Below are 13,627 nucleotides of genomic sequence, written 5' to 3'. Positions count from 1 at the left end.
TCACTCTCTCGAGAAGAACCGCCCGGTTTGGGGGAACCTTGGTCTAGCCAAGGTTTTGGGCGCCACCATATGCCTCTAGGATGACCGGAACAGGCTGAACCCCGATAGTATTGATGATCTTCTGACTCAGACGATGATTTTGAGCGTAGAGAGCTATGTGAATCAACACATAATCAGGGAAAAGGCCCATCTTCTGAGGCAAGAAATTCTGAAGGCGGTCCAGGACGCTGCCTCCTCCCAAGCCCAACTTTCGTCCGCCCAGGACTATATCACTGCGATTGAGGGTCGGATGAAATCCTATGAGGATAGGTTAACCGAACTGGAGCGTGAACTAGAAGAAGCTCGGGCCCTCCAAACTGCTGATGTCACTCGCCTTACCGAAGAGATCAGGGTGAAAGAAGAAGAGGCTGTGAAGAGGGAAGCTGGTGCCTATGTGAATGTACATGGCGATCTGCTGGTCGAGCTCGAAAGGCGTTATCCTGGGGAAGACTTCAGACAAATGGCAGGGGTAATGCCACCACCACAACCTCCACAGCAGAAATCCCATCTGGGAAAACTGAGGAAATTTGGAGCAATGGATTTCTTTGGCAAGAGAGAAGATGATTCTGTTGCAACTGAAAACTGGTTGAACAGAACAGGAAGAGTTTTAAAACAACTCCACTGCACCCCAAAGGAAAACCTAGAAGCTGCTGTATCTCTACTGCAAGATGATGCCTATCAATGGTGGGATACAGTGTCCAGTGAAGTGCAGCCAGAACAAATAACCTGGGACTTCTTCCTCTCAGAGTTCAAACAGAATTATGTGGGTAGTGTATATCTAGAAGAGAGAAGAAGAGAATTCATTAACCTAAGGCAGAGACAGCTGACAGTGGCAGAGTATGAAAAAGAATTTGTTAGACTAAGCCGTTATGGAAGGGAGATAGTCCCTAATGAGGCTGAGAGGTGTAAAAGATTTGAAGAGGGGCTAAATGACAACATAAAGATAATGATCATTGCCATGGGAATCACAAACTTCACCAAGTTAGTGGAAGCTGCAGAAAAAGTTGAGAAAGTCAGAATAAGTGAGCAGACCATAAGAGAGAGACAGCAGAAGAGGGGTCCAAGTCAGTCTAGCTCATCTCCTGCACCTGGAAAGAAGTTCTGAGGTCCACCTGCTCAGAGTTCAGGTCAGCTTCAAGGTCAGGGTCAATCCCAGGGGCCCAGACCACAGTTTACACCTAGGAGAGCCCAGTCCACACCATCAGTGGGCAGCTCTCCAGGGACGGTGTTCAGGGGACTAGCCCTAGCATCTTCTGCTTGTCCACACTGCTTGAAATGGCACAAGGGGGAGTGTTGGAGAGTGACGGGTGCCTGATAAGGTGAGGGTCGATAGAGCATCAGTTAAGGAACTGTCCACGCAGAACTGCTACAGTTGCTCCAACACAAGTCCTGTAAATCTGAGGTAGTTGGTCCATTACAGAGACATTGATCTGTTGAAAAAGGAACAAGATGCCCCTTGAGTTTAAAACTTTAGTCAGAAATTTAAAACTTCAGAACTAGCCTGTCGAAAGACTACACTTGTAAGGTAGCTGGAGTCAGTAACTCGGTTACAATAATGTGAACTACCTGTACCACAGTAATTGCTATAAGTTTAGAGATATCAGTACGACTTATCATCCTCAGACGGATGGACAGTCGAAACAAGTAATTCAGGTAAATTCTGAAACTCATTGAGTTTCTGTAAATAATGAAATGAAATGATAATAATAACCTGTAAAATGTAATAAGCCCTCGAGAATATACTGAGAACTTGTGTCCTTGAATCCGAGGGGAGATGGGACAGATACCTCCCACTAACAGAATTTGTATACAATAATAAGTGTCAAGCTAGCATACAAACGGCACCCTATGAAACATTGTAAGGGAACGGATAACTATGGATTTTGTGATGAGACTTCCGAGGACACAGAATAGTCATGATGCAGTATGGGTCATAGTTGATAGACTAACCAAGTCTGCTCACTTTTTGCCAGTCCGGATGGACTATAGTTGGAGAGATTGGCCAGATTGTACATAAATGAGATTGTAAAACTGCATGGAGTGCCAGTATCGATTGTATCAGACAGAGATCCTAGGTTCACTTCTAGATTCTGGGGTAGTCTTCAGAGAGCCCTAGGAACTAGATTGAACTTCAGCACGGCATTCCACCCACAGACAGATGGCCAGTCTGAGAGGGTAATTCAGATATTGGAGGATATGCTACGGGCTTGTGCGATTGAGTTTGAAGGTAGTTGGGATATACACTTGCCTTTGATTGAGTTTGCTTATAACAACAGCTACCAATCAAGCATTGGGATGCCTTCATATGAAGCTTTATACGGCAGAAAGTGCAGAACTCCCCTATGTTGGGATGAAGTAGGTGAAAGGAAGATGATTGGGCTAGGAATTTTTCAGTAGACAAAGGAAAAGATCAGAGATCGACTCAAGGCTACATCAGACCGTCAAAAGTCCTATATTGATCTGAAAAGAAGAGATAGTGAATATGCAGTGGGTGATAAGGTATTCCTTAAAGTTTCTCCTTGGAAGAGGATTATGAGATTTGGCAGAAAGGTGAAACTGAGTCCTTGTTTCATCGGACCATATGAGGTTCTGGAAAGAGTGGGTCCTTTGGCATATCAGTTGGCATTACCTCCAAACCTAGAAAGGATACACAGTGTCTTCTATGTGTCCATGTTAAGAAGGTACAGATCTGACCCATCTCAAGTTCTATCAGTTGAAGAGATTGAGGTAAATCCATACCTCTCATATGAGGAAGAACCCGTAGAAATTCTGGCATATGAGGTGAAGCAGCTGAGGAATAGACAGATACACCTGGTTAAAGTGACAGAACCATCATTCAGGCCAGGAAACTACTTGGGAACGTGAAGAGGATATGAGGAGACAGCACCCACAGCTGTTCAGAGACTGATGCCAGGTAAAATTTAAGACGAAATTTATTTTTAGGGGGGGGGGGGAGAATTGTAACACCCTTATGTTTGGTAGTGCGTTCTACTGTTTCAGTGACCAGTGTTGTCCGGACAGCTAGGATGCCTAGAACTACACTTAGATATGGGTGAAGAGACATAAAATAATGAAATAAAAGAAAAGAAAATACAAGAAAAACAAAGGAAAAATAATAATAATGAAATGTAACCAAGTTAAACGAGCCGTGAACCATAGCGATGGGTGACCGCACTAGAAGTTGCGGCATGGACCGTTGACTAGCTCTGGACCGCGAGGAACCCTGGAAAATATTTTTAAGACTTAAATAAACATCTATTGAAGTATAAATATCATTAGAAATATCAAAGAAAAATTAATTAATTAGTACAAAAAAAACGAAAAATCGAGAAAACGACAAAACTCGGGGTTACCGAAAAATCAGGAATGCAACCCGAATAGGGGCATCGTGGACAATTGACACCCCGAGTTGCCTTAATATGGATAATCCTTTTTACCAACAAGCAGTTGTTCAACATTTGGAAAGAATTGGTAGACAATTGAGCAACCTAGCTGACCGAATTGAAAGAATTGAGCAGAATAGTGGGAATGGTAGACAAAACACAAATGAGGGGCAGAATAGGGCTAGGGGATCTAGAGTGAACAATGGGAGGATGAAAATGATGATGATTCTGATGAAGAGGATGACCAGCCCTCAGATGCACATGATGACCACCATAGACCGAGAGGGATGAGAGGTAATAGGGGTGGAAGAGGTGGAGGCAGAAACTTGAGAAGAGGTAATATGGAGGAAGCAAGAGGGAGAGGGAGAGTGGATGGTAACATTAGTGAGATCAAAATGAAAATTCCGCCATTCCAAGGCAAAGCCAATCCGGATGCATATTTGGAGTGGGTGGATCTCATTTTTTATTGTCACAATTATAGTGAGGAAAAGAAGGTTAAGCTTGCAGTAGTTGAGTTTACAGATTATGCCATAGTTTGGTGGGATCAATTGCTCACTAAAAGAAGGAGAAATGGGATGAGGGCTGTTGAAACTTGGGATGAGATGAAGCAAATCATGAGGGACAGATTTGTACCTCAACATTACTATAGGGAGTTGCACCAAACGTTGCAAGGGCTGGTGCAAGGAAACAAAAGTGTGGAAGAATATTTCAAGGAGATGGAGATGGCTATGATAAGAGGCAATGTAAAGGAGGATAGGGAAGCCACTATGGCTAGGTTCCTAAAGGGGCTGAATCTTGATATTGCCAACATGGTGGAGCTACAACACTATATAGAGCTTGATGACATGTTAAATATGGCAATCAAGATAGAAAAACAACTAAAGAAGAAGAAAGCATTCAAAATGGGTGTAGGTATGAATTTGGGCAACAATGCTCCATGGAAACTGAATTGGAAGAAGGTTGAAACTAGTGATTCCAAGGCTATTTCTATGGAAAAGAAAGAGGAGACTAGGGGTGGAGAAAAGCCTAATGTGACTGAGAAAGGCAAGGGACAGAATACCTCTAGTGGGAGAACTAGGGATATCCAATGTTTTAGGTGCCTAGGGAAGGGACATTATGCATCTCAATGTCCTAACAAGAGGGTGATGGTGATGAGGCCGAATGGGGAGATCGAATCAGAAGATGGTGATGTTGATGATGATGATGCTAGTGAGAGTATGCCTCCTTTGGAGGAAGCTAGTGATGTAGAACATACCGTGGGAGGAAATATTATGGTGGTTAGGCGTGCACTAAGTGCACAAGCAAAGGAAGAAGAGGGAGATGCACTACAAAGGGAAAATATTTTCCACACTGGATGCTTGGTGAATGGCAAAACATGTAGCATGATTGTAGATAGTGGTAGTAGTGTGAATGTTGCCAGCACACTCATGGTTGCGAAGCTTGGCATGCGCACCATCAAGCATCCTAGACCATACAAGTTGCAATGGCTGAATGACTGTGGGGAAATTAAGCTGAACAAGCAAGTGATGTTGGCTTTTTCTATTGGAAGGTATAAGGATGAGGTGTTGTGTGATGTGGTGCCAATGCATGCTGGACATATTTTGCCAGGGAGACCATGGCAATATGATAGGAAGGTAGTGCATGATGGATTTAGGAATAGGTACTCCTTTGACCATGATGGACGAAGGGTTACTTTAGCAGCTTTATCACCCGCACAGGTTTTTGAAGATCAATTAAGGATAAAACAAACCATGAATGAGCAACAACAAAGGGAGGCCGAGCTAAGAGTGCACAAAGAGAAAGAAAGAAAAGAAAGAGAGAGTAAGAGGGAAAAATGAGGAAGAGAAAGAGAAGAGAGAAAATTCAAAAAGAGTGAAACCAAAAGGAAAGGGCTCGGGGCAAAAGGAGAGTTGTGAGAAGAGTGGAGAGAATAAAGTCAGTTTGCTAGCAAAAGCCAAGGATGTGAGGACTGCATATTTTTCTAGTATGCCAGTGGCTTTGCTAATTTGTAAAGGAGCTTGCACCAACGATTCTAACCTTGACCAATCCATTCCTAGTTGTACTTTGCCCTTATTGCAGGAGTTTGAGGATGCCTTCCCTGAAGAAATACCTGATGGGCTACCACCCATTAGAGGCATAGAGCACCAAATAGATTTTATGCCTGTAGCTGTAATGCCAAAAAGGCCAACCTATAGAACCAATCCGGAAGAGGCTAAGGAACTTCAAAGACAAGTGGAGGAAATCTAGCAAAAGGCCATGTTAGGGAGAGCATGAGCCCATGTACCGTACCTGTTCTTTTGGTGCCTAAGAAAGACGGGAGCATGCGCATGTGTGTGGATTGTAGAGCAATCAACAAAATCACTGTAAAGTATAGACATCCCATACCTAGACTTGATGATATGCTTGATAAGTTGCATGGTGCATGCATATTTTCTAAAATTGACTTGAAGAGTGGTTATCACCAAATTCGCATGAAATTAGGAGATGAATGGAAAACTGGTTAGTCATGCCATTTGGCTTGACCAATGCACCTAGTACATTTATGAGGCTTATGAACCATGTGTTGCGTGCTTTTTTAGGAAAATTTGTTGTAGTGTATTTTAATGATATCCTAGTATATAGCCAAAATATGCGTGATCATTTGCTGCACTTGAGAAAAGTTTTTGAGGTGTTGAGAAAAGAGCACTTGTATGCCAATCTTAAGAAATGCACTTTCTGTATGGACAAAGTTATTTTCTTAGGATTTGTGGTGAGTGGCAAGGGAATTGAGGTTGATAAGGACAAGGTAAGAGCCATTAAAGAGTGGCCTACACCTAAGTCCTTGAGTGATGTGAGGAGCTTCCATGGGTTGGCTAGTTTTTATAGGAGATTTGTAAAGGACTTTAGTACCATAGCCGCACCCTTAATTGAAGTTGTAAAAAAGAATGTGGGATTCAAGTGGGGGGAAGAACAAGAGCATGCATTTAATTCACTTAAGGAGAAATTGTGTTCTGCACATTTACTTGCTTTACCTGATTTTTCTAAAACTTTTGAGATTGAATGTGATGCCTCTGGAGTGGGTATTGGAGCTGTTTTCAAGCAGGAAAGGAGACCAATTGCCTACTTCAGTGAGAAGCTAAGTGGGGCTACATTGAACTGCTCTACTAATGACAAAGAGATGTATGCTCTAGTGCGTGCACTTTAGACTTGGCAACACTACTTGTGGCCAAAGGAGTTTGTCATTCATAGTGACCATGAGTCACTCAAGTACTTCAAGGGGCAGAACAAGCTCAGCAAGCGCCATGCCAAGTGGAGTGAATTCATTGAAAGTTTTCCATATGTGATTCAATACAAGTAAAGCAAAGAGAATGTGGTGGCTGATGCACTTTCAAGGAGGTACACTATACTTTCCATGCTTGACGCTAGACTTTTAGGCTTCGAACATGTGAAAGAAATGTATGCTAATGATGATGACTTTGGGAAAGTATTTGCCTTTTGTGAACATGCTGCATATGATAAATTCTATAGGCATAATGGTTTCTTGTTTAGGGAAAATAAATTATGTGTGCCTAAATGCTCAATTAGAGACTTGCTTGTTAAAGAATCACATGCTGGTGGTTTAATGGGACATTTTGGGGTTGCAAAGACCTTAGAAATTTTAAAGGAACATTTTTATTGGCCACACATAAAGAGGGATGTAGAGAGAGTGTGTGCTAGATGTGTGACTTGCATGAAGGCAAAGTCCAAAGTAAGGCCGCATGGTCTAGACATGCCATTGAGTGTTCCTAGTGAACCTTGGGTAGATTTATCCATGGATTTCATTTTGGCTCATTTCATGGCATGTCACAAGACTGACGATGCATCTTACATTGCTTCTTTGTTCTTTAGAGAGATAGTTAGATTGCATGGCATTCCTAGAACAATTGTTAGTGATAGGGATGTGAAATTTTTAAGCCATTTTTGGAAAGTCTTGTGGGGAAAATTAGGAACAAAACTTTGTTTCTCCACCACTTGCCATCCACAAATGGATGGGCAAACAGAAGTTGTCAATAGGACCGTGGGCACTCTTCTACGTGCAATGATTAAACAAAACTTGAAAGCTTGGGAGGAGTGCATACCATTCATAGAATTTGCATACAATAGGTCTATGCATTCATCTACTGGTTATTCACTCTTTGAACTTGTATATGGTTTTAACCCACTAACTCCTTTAGATTTGTTGCCTTTGCCTACTAATGAGCTTGCTAGTTTAGATGGCAAAAGGAAATTTGAAATGGTGAAACAAATGCATCAAAAAGCAAAGCAACAAATGGAGAAAGTGAATGAGAGGAGGGCAGCCCAAGCTAACAAGGGGAGAAAGAAGATGGTGTTCCAACCTGGTGATCTTGTATGGGTTCCCTTGAGAAAGGAGAGGTTTCCTACACAAAGGAAATCAAAACTTCAGCCTAGGAGTGATGGACCTTTTGAAGTGCTAGAGAGAATTAATGACAATGCATACAAGATAAACCTTCCAGGTGAGTATGGTGTAAGTGCTACATTTAATGTGACTGATCTTGCTCCTTTCTATGCAGATGATAACAATTCGAGGACGAATTCTTTCGAAGAGGGAGAGGATGATGAGGAACCGGTTGCACCAATTCCACATCAAAGGCCAAAAACTAGAGCAATGGCTAAGAAGCTTCAAGGCTTGGTGCATAAGCACATCACCAAGTCCAACCTCTTGCAAGTATTCGGTTTGGACATGGAAGAGGGAAGCCAATCTTGCTGTACATTCCTCTGCATATTTGAGGAGCCAAGAGACCAAGTGGCATCCGTCCAAGTTGGCATACATGTGGCAGCCACGTCAGCAAGTCCATCCTAGTTGGCATCCAATGTGGCGTCCAAGTGGAGTGCCTAGGTGGCAGCACAATTGGCAGCCCATCTCCACCAACGTTTTGAAGATGCTTTTGTCCATTTTGTAAAGATTGGAAGCCATAACTTTGTCCAAGAGCTCCAGCCATACTTCAACTTTTTATAGGAAAAGCAAAGTTACTACTTTCAGCTTCAAGACAAAACATCTCTTTTCAGATTGTCTCTCAATTGTAGCCTGCCAAATCTGACCTTCCTATTAATGTTTGAACCATGTATCTATTTTTAGGAGAGATTGGTGTATTAACCAAGACTTGCACATGTCCCATGATTGTTGAAATGTCTTGGCAGAATACACCAACCCATATTTCTGCCTTCTTTTGTTTCATTTTGAGGATATAATTCATATGGTAATTTTTTTGAGCAAAATTGCTAGAGCTTTGCTTCAAATTTCTTCTTATAACTCTCACTATTTTTCTTGGCAAATTCTTGCCTCGATTTGTTAAGTTTTATTATATGTTCAAGGTTGTTCATCAGCATAGGTGAATTGGTCTTGTTCTTGGCTGTCTTTCTTGGGAATTATATTTTCAGTTCTCCATCTTCAAGGCGAAGGGTTGAAGGCTCAAGGGAGTTTCTTGGCTTGTTTTGAAGACGGTCCTTTGGTCTTTCTTCTTAGTGGAATCAGCAACTAAGGGTAGAAACCGTATCATACGTGCACAGGCTTAGATTCTCCTCTTATTACAGGTTAGATCTAAGTTTTTTTATGTTGTGGCCCTTTCGGAAGATTCATTGTCGTGATGTGTACTGTGCACGATGATTCGACCTCCCCGACCATAGGGAGTTAGAATCTGATTCGACCCCTCCGACCATAGGGAGCTAGGATCACCCCGAAGATGGCCCTTTCGGATTAGTCTTGCATATTTAGTGAGATACATAATGGTTTTTGAGATGAAGAATGATTTTTGAGATACAGAATGGTTTTTGAATAGTAAAGAATTGTGATTTCAATTATGATTTATGTATAATTGATTTTATTGAAATTACCTTAAATGTTTGGTTGTGATTTGATAAATTAAATTTCGTGATCAAAGTCATTTCATACAAATGATTATGTTATTGGCAATGAATAATTTGATTTTTGGAATTTGATGAGTATCCTGATTTTCAAATTATTTGCTGTAATTTTGCTAAGGTATATTGTACTATGTTTTAAATTATAGTTGTGCACCACTGAGTTCACCACTCAGCGATAGCTTTGTATGCTGTCGCAAGTGAATAGAGCATAGAGCAATTGAGTAAGTTTCTTTGAAGAGACATTCAAATCAGCTCCAGGTATACCCATGTACACAGGTTTTGATGTATGCATGTAACAATATGTATGTAAATTATTTGAACAGTTGTATAAAAACTCTTGTAAAATATTTTGGTATGTAATTAAATATAAATTATTGTAAATGTAAATTTGAGATTTCATTTATTTGAATAGTTTTGTCATATAAATTTTGAGTCTTGTAATCAATGAAATGTTTCTTTATGATGAGATTGGTTTGAAAATGAATTGATTGTTTATTGAGATTTGAATTGTGAGTTGAAATGAAGTTATTGGAGTTGTATTTGAGAAAACATATTGGAAGTATATTCTTTTGCAGGATTGAAAAACTGTTTTCTCAAAATACAGCCGGCAATTTACCGAAATTTTGAAAAAAAAAAATTTATAACACCAGATTTTAATCAATGATTTAAGTTTCAAGAAAATTGTTTAAAATCCCTTGTAGTATATCTAATGGGTTATCGATAGGCGAAGTACGGTAATTCATTAGGTGTACTACGGGATCATGTTACATCTTACAGAGGAGTAGGGTGTGACATGTTTTGTGGTATCAGAGCAATGGTTTTAAAGTAAATTTCAAACTATGAATTTGAAATCTTTTTGTTGGTAACTACAACTGCTCAAATGTTTGATACATATAGTACATTTACATTATAAATATAAACTAATGGAGAGGAATCTCCTTATGTTAGTTGTACAGGAATAGAAAATCCTGTGAAAAGATATGGAAGAGAAGAATAAGATAATTAATGAGAATCAAGCTACATCCACGACAAAGGATTTCATCCAAGGTCTAATTACTAGAGCTAGAGCTAAATCTCTTCAGAATTTAATTTGTGAAATCATAAGGAGCAAGGATTATAAGCTGGAATGGCATGAAGAAAAATGTAAAGGATTAAATTTGGTGAAAATTATGCTTAGAAGTGACCAGGTGTCATGTGGAGCATTAGATTACATGGAATAACCTGTGGACATGCATCAGATCCAACCCATGTACATGTATCTGCTGGCACCTTTTTCAAAGAATATTCCATCTGTTATAACCACCTCTCTTTTGGACTTAAATGCCCTTATTTGCTGCTGTATTAAATTTACTTTTTGTAAGGAGTTTTTAGTCATTTGATAGATTAATTTTTGTTTGGACTTAAAGCTCCTTACAGCTGTTACTAAAGTAGGGATATTTTTGTCTTTAGCTTTGAAGCCAAGAGGCTATAAATACAAGTGTAATGAGAGAGTGGAGGACACACTTGAATATTAATGAGAGATTGTTTCTGCTCCTCTAGTGAGTAAATTGGTTGTTGCCTTTGTTCTTGTGAAGCTCATTAACTTGCTGAGATTCTATCTTGCAAGGTTTAATGTGCATAATATTCTTGGTTTATTCATTCTCCATATGAATTAGGTCAAGAATCCCATTTCTGATATTTTCTTTGAATTACACAACAATCTGATTGTGCTGGTTCAAAGATTCAAATTCATACATCTTGATTTGGTGCTTTCCATATTGTTCATTTAATTCTTGAATGTGGGTTTTCAAGTTACCAATTACTTGAAGGTTCACATCAATAATAGAACAGTCCGTGATGGCAGAAGTACAAGTTGAGGCCCCAGCCACACAAAGTGGCGAAGGCCCGACTGTACTAGTTTTATCGGTACAAATTACTGCACAAATGGCCAGCAAATGGCCACTTTCTTTCAACAAATGGCTGATACTCTGTCAGCTCAAGCACAAACCCAACCCCCGCAAGGGCAGTGTGAAATAGAGAAGAGGGATAAACCTATGAGTCAGAGCTCGAATAGTTATTTGGGAAATAAAGGCAAGACATAAATGACCAATTCCCTTTTAGGAAATGGGGCCAAACAGTTCCCACAAACTGTCCAAAGTGATATGCAAAGTTAAAATCTCGAAATTGAACCTAAAGAAAGGTTCTTGAAAAGCATTGTTGGCTTATCCCTACTAAGTCACTATATACTAAATTACTTGAAACATGTATGTGGGACCCACTTTCCCACTGTACATTGACATGGAGTGATAATATATGGTTGATATGATTTTAAAAGACAATGAATATCGGTATCAGGGGGGCTTGCGAGGACGGCGATACGTAACTCCTGCAAATGCTTTGATAGGTTACTTGGGCATAAATATAAGAAATGAGTTTTAGATTTAAATAATTACGTGAAGAGACCACTGATATGACTTTAAAAGACAGAGAAGGAAATAAGTGTATAGATAAGATGTTAGAAAACCTAGTCCATGAGGTTATAACGTAGTGACTATGTAATGTTCTCGATGTTTGAATTGTAAGCTGCAGATTACAATACCGACGCATTATTGTGTAGAGCTACTTGCTTCCTCGTGGTACAATAAAATAAGAATATTTGTAAGTAATTTATAAATTGATACAATAAAACTTCAGAACTAGCCTGTTGAAAGACTACACTTGTAAGGTAGCTGGAGTCAGTAACTCAGTTACAATAATGTGAACTACCTGTACCACAGTAATTGCTATAAGTTTAGAGATATCAGTACGACTTATCATCCTCAGACGGATGGACAGTCGAAACAAGTAATTCAGGTAAATTCTGAAACTCATTGAGTTTCTGTAAATAATGAAATGAAATGATAATAATAACCTGTAAAATGTAATAAGCCCTCGAGAATATACTGAGAACTTGTGTCCTTGAATCCGAGGGGAGATGGGACCGATACCTCCCACTAACAGAATTTGTATACAATAATAAGTGCAAACTAGCATACAAACGGCACCCTATGAAACATTGTAAGGGAATGGATAACTATGGATTTTGTGATGAGACTTCCGAGGACACAGAATAGTCATGATGCAGTATGGGTCATAGTTGATAGACTAACCAAGTCTGCTCACTTTTTGCCAGTCCGGATGGACTATAGTTGGAGAGATTGGCCAGATTGTACATAAATGAGATTGTAAAACTGCATGGAGTGCCAGTATCGATTGTATCAGACAGAGATCCTAGGTTCACTTCTAGATTCTGGGGTAGTCTTCAGAGAGCCCTAGGAACTAGATTGAACTTCAGCATGGCATTCCACCCACAGACAGATGGCCAATCTGAGAGGGTAATTCAGATATTGGAGGAAATGCTACGGGCTTGTGCGATTGAGTTTGGAGGTAGTTGGGATATACACTTGCCTTTGATTGGGATGCCTCTATATGAAGCTTTGTGTAGCAGAAAGTGCAGAACTCCCCTATGTTGGGATGAAGTAGGTGAAAGGAAGATGATTGGGCTAGGAATTGTTCAGCAGACAGAGGAAAAGATCAGATTGATCAAAGATCGACTCAAGGCTGCATCAGACCGGCAGAAGCCCTATATTGATCTGAAAAGAAGAGATAGTGAATATGCAGTGGGTGATAAGGTATTCCTTAAAGTTTTTCCTTGGAAGAGGATTATGAGATTTGGCAGAAAGGGGAAACTGAGTCCTTGTTTCATCGGACCATATGAGGTTCTGGAAAGAGTGTGTCCTTTGCAATATCAGTTGGCATTACCTCCAGGGCTAGAAAGGATACACAGTGTCTTCCATGTGTTCATGTTAAGGAGGTACAGATCTGACCCATCTCATGTTCTATCAGTTGAAGAGATTGAGGTAAATCCAGACCTCTCATATGAGGAAGAACCTGTAGAAATTCTGGCATATGAGGAGAAGCAGGTGAGGAATAAACAGATACACCTGGTTAAAGTGCTGTGGAACCATCATTCAGGCCAGGAAACTACTTGGGAACATGAAGAGCATATGAGGAGACAGCACCCACAGCTGTTCAGAGACTGATGCGAGGTAAAATTTTGAGACGAAATTTATTTTAAGGGGGAGAGAATTGTAACACCCCTATATTCGGTAGTGCGTTCTACTGTTCCAGTGACCAGTGTTGTCCAGACAGCTAGGATGCCTAGAACTACACTTAGATATGGGTGAAGAGACATAAAATAATGAAATACAAGATAATGAACTACACTTAGAAGTTGCATGAATCCTTGGGTATACAACTCCACTTCAGCACAGCTTTCCATCCTC

The sequence above is a fragment of the Hevea brasiliensis genome, chromosome 17 (assembly GCF_030052815.1).
Source record: "Hevea brasiliensis isolate MT/VB/25A 57/8 chromosome 17, ASM3005281v1, whole genome shotgun sequence".
Lineage (NCBI taxonomy): Eukaryota > Viridiplantae > Streptophyta > Magnoliopsida > Malpighiales > Euphorbiaceae > Hevea > Hevea brasiliensis.
Note: the sequence above shows the minus strand (reverse complement) of the source record.